This window comes from Mandrillus leucophaeus, unplaced genomic scaffold (assembly GCF_000951045.1).
Source record: "Mandrillus leucophaeus isolate KB7577 unplaced genomic scaffold, Mleu.le_1.0 Scaffold875, whole genome shotgun sequence".
Classification (NCBI taxonomy): domain Eukaryota; kingdom Metazoa; phylum Chordata; class Mammalia; order Primates; family Cercopithecidae; genus Mandrillus; species Mandrillus leucophaeus.
The window spans coordinates 564,493-577,885 of record NW_012109530.1 but is presented as its reverse complement, the minus strand read 5'-3'; positions in this window follow the sequence as shown (position 1 = coordinate 577,885).

Below are 13,393 nucleotides of genomic sequence, written 5' to 3'. Positions count from 1 at the left end.
AAAAAGATAATTGCCTGGGCACATAGTCATCATGTTATCTAAAGTGAAGATGAAGGAAAGAATCTTAAGAGCTATGAGGCAAAAGTATCAAGTAACCTATAAAGAAAAACCTAGCAGGGCCAGGCACAGTGGCTAACACCTGTAATTCCAGCACTTTGGGAGGCTGAGGCAGGTGGATCACGAGGTCAGGAGTTTGAGACCAGCCTGGCCAACATAGTGAAACCCCATCTCTACTAAAAATACAAAAGTAGCCAGGTGTGGTGGCATGCACCTGTAATCCCAGCTACTCAGGAGGCTGAGGCAGGAGAATCGCTTTAACCCAGGAGGCGGAGGTTACAGTGGGCAGAAATTGCACCATTGCATTCCAGCCTGGGTGACAGAGTGAGACTCTGTCTCAATACAAAGAAACAAACAAACACAGCAACAACAACAACAACAGAACCCAAGGTATTCAAGCAACAGATGGCACAATGAAGAGAATAGTACCTCATATCTCAATACTAACATTGAAGGTAAATGGCCTAAATGCTCCATGTAAAAGATACAGAATGGCAGAATGGATAAAAATTCACCAACCAAGTTTCTGCTGTCTTCAAGAGACTCAAATAACACACAAGGACTCATATAAACTTAAGGTAAAGGGTTTGGAAAAATATATTTCATGCAAATGGACACCAAACATGAGCAGGAGTAGCTATTCTTATATCAGACAAAACAAACTTTAAAGCAGTAATAGTTTTAAAAAGACAAAGAGGGACACTATATAATGTTAAAAGGATTAGTCCAATAGGAAAATATCACACTTCTAAATATATATGCACCGAATACTGGAGCTCCCAAATTTATAAAACAATTAGTACTGGGCCTAAGAAATGAGATAGATGGCAACACAATAATAGTCAGAGACTTTAATACTCCACTGATAACACTAGACAGGTCATCAAGACAGAAAGTCAACAAAGAAACAGTATGTTTAAACTATTCCCTACAACAAATGGACTTAACAGATACTTACAGAATATTCTACCCAACAACTGCAAAATACACAATCTATTCATTAGTACGTGGAACATTCTCCAAGACAGACCATATGATAGGCCACAAAACAAGTCTCATTAAATTTAAAAACATCAAAATTATATCATGTACTCTCTCAGACCACAGTGTAATAAAATTGGAAATCAATTCCAAAAGGAACCTTCAAAACCATGCAAATGCATGGAAATTAAAGGATCTGCTTCTGAATGATAATTGGATCAACAATGAAATCAAGATGAAAATTTAAAAATTATTTGAACTGAATGATTATAGTGACACAACCTATCCTCTGGAATACAGCAAAGGTGGTGCTAAGAGGCAAGTTCATTGTCTTAAATGCCTATATCACAAAGTCTGAAAAAGCACAAATAGACAATCTAAGGTCACACCTCATGTAACTGGAGAAACAAGAGAAATCCAAATTCAAACCCAGCAGAAGAAAAGAAATAACGAAGATCAGAGCAGAATTAAAGGAAATTGAAACAAAACAATACAACAAATAAATGAAAAAAAAAAACCCAGTTCTTGGAAAATGTAAATGAAATTTATAGACAATTAGTGAGATGACCAAGAAAAGAAGAGAGAAGATCCAAATAAACTCAATTAGAAATGAAACAGGAGATATTACAACCTATACCACAGAAATATAAAATATTATGAAAGACTGCTTATGAATACCTTTATGCACATAAACTGGAAAACCTAGAGAAAATGGATAAATTCATGGAAATATACAATCCTTCTAGATTAAACCGGGAAGATATAGAATCTCTGAACAGACCAATAACAAGAAGTGAGATCAAAATGATAAAAAGAAAAATTGTCACCAAAAAAGGTCCAGGACCAGATGGATTCACAGCTGAATTCAATCACATATTCAAAGAAGAATTTGTAGTAATGCTATTGACACTGTTCCAAAAGATAGACCAAGAGGGCATTCTTCCTAGATTATTATAGGAGCCAGTATTACCCTATTCCCAAAACCAGGGAAGGATATTACAAAAAAAGAAAACTAGAGACCAATATCCCTGATGAACATACATGTGAATATCCTTAACAAAATACTAATGAACTGAATCCAACAGCATATCAAAAAGATAATTCACCATAATTAAGTGGGAAAGGATGCAGGGATGCTTCAAACATACATAAGTCGATAAAGGTAATATACCACGTAAACAGAATTAAAAACAAAAATCACATGATTATTGAAATAGATGTAGAAAAAGCATTTGGCAAAATCCAGCATCACTTTATGATTAAAAGTCTCAGCAAAAACAGCATAGAAGGGACATACCTTAAAATAATAAAAGTGATCTATGACAAATCCATGGCCAACATTATAGTGAACTGGGAAAAGTTTAAAGCATTCCCCCTGAGAAATGGAACAAGACAAGAATGCCCAGTGTCACCATTTCTATTCAACATAGTACTGGAAGTCCTAGCCAAAGCAATCAGACAAGAGAAAAAAAAATAAAGGGCATCCAAATCGGTAAAGAGGTAGTCAAACTTTTGCTGTTTGTTGATAATATGATCATATATCTAGAAAATCCTAAAGATTCATCTGAAAATCTCCTAGAACTGGTAAATGAATTCAGCAAAGTTTCAGGATATAAAGTTAATGTACACAAATCAGTAGCTTTGCTATATACCAACAATGACCAAGCTGAGAATCAAATAAATAAATCAACCCCTTTTACAAGAATTGCAAAAAAAAAAAAAAAAAACCCCAAAATACTTAGGAATACACCTAACCAAGGAGGTAAAAGACCTCTACAATGAAAACTACAAAACACTGCTGAAAGACATCATAGATGACACAAACAAATGAAAGCACATCCCATGCTCATGGATGGGTAGAATAAATATTGTGGAAATGAACATACTGCCAAAAGCATTCTACAAATTTGATGCAATTCCCATCAAAATACCACCATAATTATTCACAAAACTAGAAAAATAATCCCAAAATTCATATGGAATCACAAAAGAATTGCTAAAGCTAGAATTGCATTGCTAAAGCAAGATTAAGCAAAAATAATAAATTTGGAGGCATCACATTACCTGATATCAAACTACACTATAAGGCCATAGTCACCAAAACAGTATGATACTAGTATAAAAAATAGTCATATACACTAATGGGACAGAATAGAGAACCCAGAAATTAAGCCAAATACTTACAGCCAACTGATCTTCAACAAAGCAAACAAAAATGTAAGGTTTTTCAACAGATGATGCTGGGATAATTGGCAAGCCCCATGTAGATTCAACAAATGATTCTAGGATAATTGGCAAGCCACATGTAGAAGAGTGAAGCTGGATCCTCATCTCTTACCTTATATAAAAATCAACTTAACATTGATCAAAAACTTAAATCTAAGCCCTGAAATCATAAAAATTTTAGAAAATAACATCAAAAAACCCTTCTAGACATTGGCTTAGGCAAAGACTTCATGATAAAGAACCCAAAAACAAATGCAACAAAAAACAAAGATAAATAGATGGAACTTAATTAAATTAAAAAACTTCTTCATAGCAAAAGAAGTAGCAGAGTTAACAGACAACCCATAGAGTGGGAGAAAATATTCACGGTTTATACATCTGGCAAAACACAAATATCCAGAATCTGCAAAGAACTCAAATCAACAAGAAAAAACAAACAATCCTATCAAAAAGTGTGCTAAGGATATGAATAGACAATTCTCAAAAGAAAGTATACACACAGCCAGCAAACATTTGAAAAAATACTCAGCATCACCAATGATCAGGGAAAAGAATATCAAAACCACAATGTGATATCACCTCACTCCTGCAAGAATGGCCATAACTTAAAAATTTAAAAATACGAAACGTTGGCATGGATGCAGTGAAAAGGGAACACTTTTACACTATTGGTGAGTGTGTAAACTAATGCAACCACTATGAAAAACAGAGTGGAGATTCCTTAAACACCTAAAGGTAGAGCTACCATTTGCTCCAGCAATCCCACTACTAGGTATCTACCTAGAGGAAAAGATGTCGTTATACGAAAAAGATACTTGCACATGCATGTTTATAGCAGCACGATTTGCAATTGCAAAAAAAAAAAAAAAAAGCCCATCAATCAATGAGTGGATGAAGAAAATGACATACATATATATATATATATATAAAAAAAATGGTATACTACTCAGCAATAAAAAGGAATGAAATAATGGCATCCACAGCAACATGGGTGGAACTGGAGACTCTTATTTTAAGTGAGGTAACTCAGGAATGGGAAACCAAACGTCTTATGTTCTCACTCATATGTGGAAGCTAATATATGTCTGTTTATTTTTCTGGTCCAGACCTAGAACATGTTCTATAATGGTGTTGCTAAACCTTTTTGTTTATTTATTCATTAACACCCTCGTAAGGAGACATTTTGTACTTGTTTTTATTTCTAATAATCTCCCCATTAAATTGTAAAACCAAAGATGTACCAAATGTCTGTTTTTATGCTGTACCTATCTGTGCTTTCAAATAGCCCCTGTTGAGAAATAATGTTATGAAAGTTAAATGACTCATTAGAACATAAATAATCACTGTGTGCTGCTCTTTCTTTTACCTTTGCTTTCTATTCCTGGAAGCAGTCCACAAGTTCTGTTCTCTATTATTTTGTAATATAAAGATGAGTGTGATTTTCTCATGAGTATTATTTGGATAACCTATGTTCCACTTCTGACCCTGCAACTAATTTCCAATGTGGCCTTTTACAAGGCAAGCAAGATTTTGGTGGTACCGTTTATTTATTATGTCAAAAGGGCACAGTGTGGTAAGGTAAAACTTGGTTATAATAGAGAAAAGTAATTTGACGTACTTAAAGTCCTGCCTAATGGAAGAAAGAAAGATTATTTATAATGTGAGAACAATAAATGTGAAAAAAAGAAGTTTCTATTTCAGAAGCAGGGATTTAGAGATAAAATAAAAGATGTTTGAATTATGTCAAATGTTTCTTAATGGTATTGGCAGTTCTCACTTGAATTCTGTGGTGATTCATTATGTTGGAGTGGGGGCCAAGGACAGCACCTGTGATTGTAAAATAACTGATTTTGTAATCAGTCAAAATTCATGGGATCTTGGGCTGCTTTTTAATATATTATTACCTCTTGGCCACTGAGACAAATTTGCCATCTCAAATATTCTTTCCGGAGCCATTATACCTTGTATTTATGTTACAAAACAAGGCAGAAGCCATGGCGCTATTATCAACCATTACCCTAGACATAGTATATGCTAATTGTTTGGTATATATTTCCAGCACATGACATTTATGAGGTGCTTTGCAAGATTTCAACTAAATAAATTTTACTATCTTCTTGCATCCTGAGTACTGTTGTTAAAATTTGAGCTTTGTTCAAGTATGGGCCAAATTCCAGTATGTGTGATTTAACTTTTATTTACCAAACCTTCAACTTAACAGTTTGAAATTTCCACAAGGCAAAAACCCGTGAATAATGGCTTCTGGCGCTATATTCTACCAAGATCTATTGAACGATTAAAAATGTGGAGTCCAAAGTGTATCTGAAAAATCAGATTGGGGTTTATTAATATCATGCTTTTAGAATTAAACTTTCTGTTTTATATACATATTTGTTTTTAAAATGTGCCTCCTTTCATGTTGCCATAAGTCTTTGCTCACCATTTGAAAGCTTCTCTGCTATAATGTTTCAGGACAATTTTAACAGTTGTGAGATTATGTTTTCCCTGATGAACTAAACAGTATGGTTTCAGAGAAGCTAGAACTCATGGTGTAAGTAAAATACTTCAACTTGATTTTGCACTCAGGACACCAACAAAGCTATTATGTTCTCAAATAGAAAATGAGAAAATAATGTCATTGTTTGGCTGCAAATGTCACATATATTACACTTGAATTGATGGACATAGTATGGAATTATCTTGATCATGGTTCAGTAGTGTCAAAGCTGGGAAACTAGGCTTGAAAGGTGTTAGACAAAAATTTCTAAGCACATAGAGAGCAAAATCCATCCCCAGAAAATTTAAACTGAGGTTTCATTTAGAAAACACTACCATTTGCAAAGGAATCACATGTAGGAGCCCCAGACACTTGATTTATCTTCATCTCTATTTCTGGAAAGCAACTGATGAGCTAAAGAAAAATTGGTCTTGGTTCCAAGATCCAATGAGGCTATGGATTCAGGCTTCAGGTAAAGCCTTTCTGCAAATCCCTGCCCAAGGGATATCGCCTTCCTTCTATCTTTGATTATTTTTTTCTCAATGTAAAGTACTAATACAACTGAAATAGGTAACCTCCAAAGCCTTCTAAGTTATCTGATGCACCGACATGAATGACTTATTCAGGTTTCTTCATCAGAGTGTAGAAAGAGCTTCAAAGTGAAATAATAGATTGCAGAGAAAGATAGGTGAGAGGCTATGGTATTTCACCAACTGAAAACTGTTTTGAGAAAAATATATCTGCTTTTAGAATATGATATTCCTAAAAGTGTTCCTTTAATTAAGTATGGTGCCCATGCCCTTCCTGCCTTGAATCATTTGTTGATTGTATGAGAACCCAGATCAATGCTTCCAAGCAAACCTGGTCCCTCTATCCCTTGTTCAGCATTTCTACCTTTATAGGTAGCTGTTATAGCACATATTGCAACTACATTTTTACTTCTGACTAAACATGCGAGCTTAGAGCTCCTCTAGGGGAGTAGTGCCTTTTTATTCATCTTTATTTCTGTAACATCTTCCTAAGGCCTGACATTTAATATATGATCAGTTGAATTAATTAAGGAATAGATAACTGAGTGAAGGACTCACCATCTATAATGCTGGAGACTTAATCTTATCTCAGCCCTCTTTTCTTTTTTTTTAATTATTTTTTATTACACTTTAAGTTCTAGGGTACATGTACACAGCGTGCAGGTTTGATACATAGGTATACATGTGCCATGTTGGTTTGCTGCACCCATCAACTCATCATTTACATTAGGTATTTTTCCTATGCTATTCCTCCCCCAGCGCCCTACCCTCTGACAGGCCCCAGTGTGTGATGTTCCCCGCCCTGTGTCCAAGTGTTCTCACTGTTCAATTCCCACCTATGAGTGAGAACATGCAGTGTTTGGTTTTCTGCCCTTGTGATAGTTTACTGAGAATGATGGTTTCCAGTTTCATCCATGTCCCTGCAAAGAACATGAACTCATCCTTTTTGATGGCTGCATAGTATTCCATGGTATATATGTGCCATATTCTCTTAATCCAGTTTATCACTGATGGACATTTGGGTGGGTTCCAAGTCTTTGCTATTGAGAATAGTGCCGCAATAAACATATGTGTGCATGTCTTTATAGTAGCATGATTTATAATCCTTTGGGTATATACCCAGTCATGGGATTGCTGGGTCAAGTGGTAATTCTAGTTCTAGTTCCTTGAGGAACTGCCACACTGTCTTCCACAATGATTGAACCAATTTACACTCCCACCAACAGTGTTCCTATTTCTCCACATCCTCTCTAGCATCTGTTGTTTCCTGACTTTTTAATGATTGCCATTCTAACTGGTGTGAGATGGTATCTCATTGTGGTTTTGATTTGCATTTCTCTGATGGCCAGTGATGATGAGCATTTTTTCATGTGTCTGTTGGCCGCATAGATGTGTTCTTTTGAGAAGCGTCTGTTCATATCCTTTGCCCACTTTTTGATGGGGTTGTTTGTTTTTTTCTTGAAATTTGTTTGAGTTCTTTGTAGGTTCTGGATATTAGCCCTTTGTCAGATGGGTAGATTGCCAAGTTTTTCTCCCATTCTGTAGGTTGCCTGTTCACTCTGATGGTAGTTTCTTTTGCCGTGCAGAAGCTCTTTAGTTTAATTGTATCCCATGTGTCTATTTTGGCTTTTGTTGCCATTACTTTTGGTGTTTTAGTCATGAAGTCCTTGCCCATGCCTATGTCCTGAATGGTATTGTCTAGCTTTTCTTCTAGGGTTTTTATGGTTTTAGGTCTAACATTTAAGGCTTTAATCCATCTTGAATTAATTTGTATAAGGTGTAAGGAAGGGATCCAGTTTCAACTTTCTACATATGTCTAGTCAGTTTTCCCAACACCATTTATTAAATAGGGAATCCTTTCCCCATTTCTTGTTTTCATCAGGTTTGTCAAAGATCAGATGGTTGTAGATGTATGGCATTATTTCTGAGGCCTCTGTTCTGTTCCATTGGTCTATATATCTGTTTTGGTACCAGTACCATGCTGTTTTGGTTACTGTAGCCTTGTAGAATAGTTTGAAGTCAGGTAGCATGATGTCTCCAGCTTTGTTCTATTTGCTTAGGATTGTCTTGGCAATGCAGGCTCCTTTTTTAGTTTCATATGAACTTTAAAGTAGTTTTTTCCAATTCTATGAAGAAAGTCATTGGTAGCTTGATGGGGATGGCACTGAATCTATAAATTACTTTAGGAAATATGGCCATTTTCACGATATTGATTCTTCCTATCCATGAGCATGGAATATTCTTCCATTTGTTTGTGTCCTCTTTTATTTCTTTGAGCAGAGATTTGTAGTTCTCCTTGAAGAGGTCCTTCACATCCCCTGTAAGTTGGATTCCTAGGTATTTTATTTTCTTTGAAGCAATTGTGAATGGGAGTTCACTCACGATTTGACTCTCTGTCTGTTAATGGTATATAGGAATGCTTGCGATTTTTGAACATTGATTTTGTATGCTGAGACTTTCCTGAAGTTGCTTATCAGCTTAAGGAGATTTTGGGCTCTCAGCCCTCTTTTCTATTGTAATAGATCAAGTATTTGGTATACAAATGTTTACTGAATGATCTATAAAATATTAACACAGGCAGATTTATGAAGAGGCCACAATTTTGAGAGATAATTATCTTTTATAAAACACTTATCCATGAAGAAAAATGGAGAGTATTTCTAACACTGCTACACTCATTCCAAAACTTTTTATTGACCAACTGTTATGTGTTCATGATTGTTTCTTTTTCGTGGGAGGGTGGTTGGGGGTGGGCGCTACAGCAGTGAAAAAAAAAAAAAAAAGCCCTATCGACATGGAGTTTATATTCTGGCAGATGATAATTTAGTTGTGCTTTTTTATTCTGTGTTAAGTACTGTGGTATATACTTCATGTATATTATCTCATTTAATTTCCTAATGTACCCTAGGAAATAGATAAGCTTATTGTTCTCATTTTGACAGGGAGAAAATTAGGGCACAGACAAGTTAAACAATCATCTATAATATTTCCAATTTGCTTTCATGGTTTATATTTCAGAGACTTTCAGAAATTATAATGGCTGTCACTTTGGCTATGCTGTGGTTACAAAGTTCCTAGTATCTGAAACAAGAAGGATTATCTGAATTGAGAATAATAGATCAATATTTTCTTAGCATACATGGTAAAGAAAGTTTCTCACAATGGAAAGAAGCAATATCTGGGAAGACATAATTTCCTACGCATATCTAGCTTTTCAAATAAAAAGCTATTGTCATTAAATAACAAAGTTCAGTAATGTGTTATAACTATGTAACACAAATCATGATGTAATAGAACAAATATAAAAAATTCATCATGTAATTTATTAATGTGTACCATGTTTCAAAACTAGAATGATCTTATTTTTAGGTTAATATAGATGAAATTGCAGCTTTATTTTAACATATGCAATTCAGACTCTCTGTATCATTTATTTGTCAATTGTTTTTATAGCATGCATTATTCAGTCGTATATCTTCTACCTGTCTGTTTGCTGTGACTACACAACTTTAAAATGATTAATAAAATCCAAGTTTATTAGTTCCAAAAATATAAAGAAATTTAATTACAAAGTTTGTATAAGGTGACATCAGAAAAATAATTTAGTTGCAAAATGTGATAAGCGCATTATGTTACTCCTAAACCAGGGTTACTGTGTGATTGCCAACTTTTTGCACGTTTAAATTACTAATTTCTCCATAGCAAAATAACCATAGAGATGCTTGGTTTTTTGAGTGTTTTTAAATTTTATTTTAACTTTGTCATTTTATTTGCCTTGTGTCTGTACACTTCATCCTTTATCTAGTCTTCTGCCTTTGTCTCTCAAAGAGAATATACTCCCCTCTGTTTTCCCAATGCACTCTCCTTGCACTTCTGTTAAAGGTCTTATTTTACATTGCCTGGTATTTGAAGAGTTAATTGTTTACTTGTCTATCTCTCTAGTTAAATTGTAAATTCTCTGAGAAGAAGGGCTACGACATTTAATTTCCTACTGTCTTATAGCCTTTAGTGTAGTGGTTTTGCACAAAATAGGTGCTAAGTAAATGTCTGACAAATGAGTGCTAGTCATCCTATTTTTTAAAGTGTAGAGTGTTAAATGGCACCAGTAATTTGTCAGTGTACCATACTGCCTCAAAACATGGAACCCACTTGGTGGAATATGTCAACTCTATTTTTACAAAATCCAGGTGCAAAGATTGTTTCAGAAGAGTTGTAAATAGTCTCATTGGAAATCCCCAAGCATCTCTCGACTTTAAGGCCATATTATTTCTTCAACATATCCAAAAGACTGGAATTTGGAAACTTTCAATGAATCTATAAAACCAGCCTTTTTATAACGTTGAACCAAAATAGGAGACACTGACTACAGGATGAAGGACATGCACTCTGTAGACAGATTTCCTGGGTTCAAATTCCTTCTCTGCCATTCATTAGCTTTGCGATCTTTACTGACTAAATCTCCTTCCTCATAGCATTACCTTAGTGGAAGGATTTTTATGAGGACTACATGAGATAATGCATTTAAGCAATCAGCAAAATTCTTGGCACACAGTGAACATGCCATTGCCATTCCCTTACATAGTTTGTATAGATTCCAGATCTCTAAACTTCAGCTTCTTTGACCCCAGTTCTTCAGAACTTCACTTTGCTGCCCAACTTTACTCAACCCTGCAAGTCAAATATCAGTGGTTGTGAATAGGATTTCTAAATAAAATACAGAATGCCCAGTTAAATTTGACTTTCAGGTTTTAAAAATGCTGCTTTTTAATCATAAGAATGCCTTATACAATATGGGGGCCATGCTCATACTAAAGACTCATTTATTGTTTATCGGAAATTTTAGTTTGATAAAACACCCTGCATTTTTGTCAAATGTGATAACTCTTGTTCAGAAACTGTTACCCATCAACTACAGTCCATTGCCTCAAGCCCTCAAAGATGAACACAGGTTAGCAGAGTCTGTGTTTTAATTGCTTTCCCATTCACTCAATTTTAGTATTAGCAATTAATCAAGGATCCAACATGGGGACCCCAGCCAACAAGGAAAAGCTGGATGGCTTTATTTTAAATTAATGTGAACAAGTTTTGCATTTTCGGAAGACCTAGTATATTTAATCAGAACAAGTTCTGTGTCAAATACTAAATCTCCAATTCTGTTATTTTTCTACCCATAAAATATTTGGGGCAGCTATATAGAGGTTGCCTATCTGAGAAAATAGGGCTTCACTAGCACACATACCAATGAAGAATAGCCAAAATCAGTACAAACCATTATCTAGGGACAGGGCTTTTAGTTACATATATAATAATTGATACACATAATTTTTCCTTTTTCCACAGAGTGCTTCTTGACATGACAAAGAGTTTTAGTGTTCCCTAGTTAAGTACATCTTGGGCTGGGCTCAAAGAAGCAATATTAAACGCATTGAGCAGAATCTATCCCTGACCTCATACTTATTTCTGACATTCAAACATTTTACATAAGGAAAATGTGATGTGTTTCACAGACAATAACAATAAACACAGTCTCATAATATCAGAAAAATTTCTATGTGCTAGTGCCAACTTTAAAGGAAAGTAAATCGAGTCAGAGTGCAAGTAGGTTTTGTATACATAAGGAATAGTTTTCAGAGTATTCCATGAGTTGCCATGAATACTTCACAAATGTTGTGCATTTGGAACACTGAGTACGTGATTATCTTTTCAAAGATTATTTTTAAAAATATTTTAAATATATACATTTGTGTGTGTGCATATATGTATATGTGTGTGTATATATATGTATATTTATCGTTTACACTTAATTCAGTTTTGCCTGTTTTTAAATTATACACACACACACACACACACACACACACAGACAGACATATATCCAAGACTAGACAAGCTATTTTGAAGACGCTTTTTTATTTTACATAAAATGAATTATTTCAGTTGTTAATATTAACTCCAAATGAACAGCAGTTTTGAATCAGAATGTTTGCTGGATATTCCCCCTAGTAGCTAACTCCATCTCTACCCGTACCCTTATCATGCTGTATTGTTTCTTCATATGTATTACCTATTTACTTGATATTATATTGTATCATGCTTTCTAAGTGTTTCCTTTTACTAGAATGTAATATTGATAAGGACAGACATTTTGTCTATTTTGCTCATAGACATGGCCTCAATGTTTAGAACAGTGCTAAACACATAGTAATCACAAAATAAGTATTTTTGAATGAATACATAAATAAAATCAATGATAGCAGTAGCTATTTATGTAGTGGTTACTATGTGCTATACACTGTGCAAGATGTTTTATATATGGCAGGAGAAACACATATTTTATTTTTCTTAAATGTCTCTCCATTTTCCAAGGATGAATCCTGGTGACTGAGAGATCTACATTTCCTTGTAATAATTAATAGGTGTGGAAATTGAGTAGTGAAAGAACTGAGAGATCTGTATTTCCTTGTAATAATTAATACGTGTGGAAATTGAGTATTGAAAGAACTTTACGTCTTAAAACAATTTTGCATAACAAACAAGGAGAAAAACAGACAGATATTTTGGAAGATCTGGGAGCTGGTACTGGGTCTTTGGAAGAAAAGAAGTAAGATCAGGAGTACCAGCCACTTAAAGAAGGAGCTAGTAAAAGAAAACCCAGCAACTAGAGTTAAACAAAAGACGCTTGGGGTAGAAGAAATGTATCTGATGGAGATTTTAAAGTGAAATGTTATGTTCAACTTATATAAACTACTCTCCTCTGATTCTTTAACTGTTCTGTAAACTGTTTATTGCTTTATTTGGGAGGAGAATAAAAATAAGTGCTATGGCTTGCTCCAAGACACAGGTATGAGATGACACAAAGGGCTGCCTACACAGATCTTTACAGACATAAATGGAATAAAGGAATCTGATAGTTGAGAGTCATCATGTAGTCTAACTTCCCACATGGAAGTAAATCCATCCGACTCTTCAAAAATTGATCCTGTATGAGTATGTCAATTGATGACAGGCACACATCACTAGGAAGTCCATCAGTTTTTTCTTTTTTTTTTTGACAGCTCTTTTTTACCTCTGTTCAAGTATTCTTTGCAACTGATCTGAAATCTGC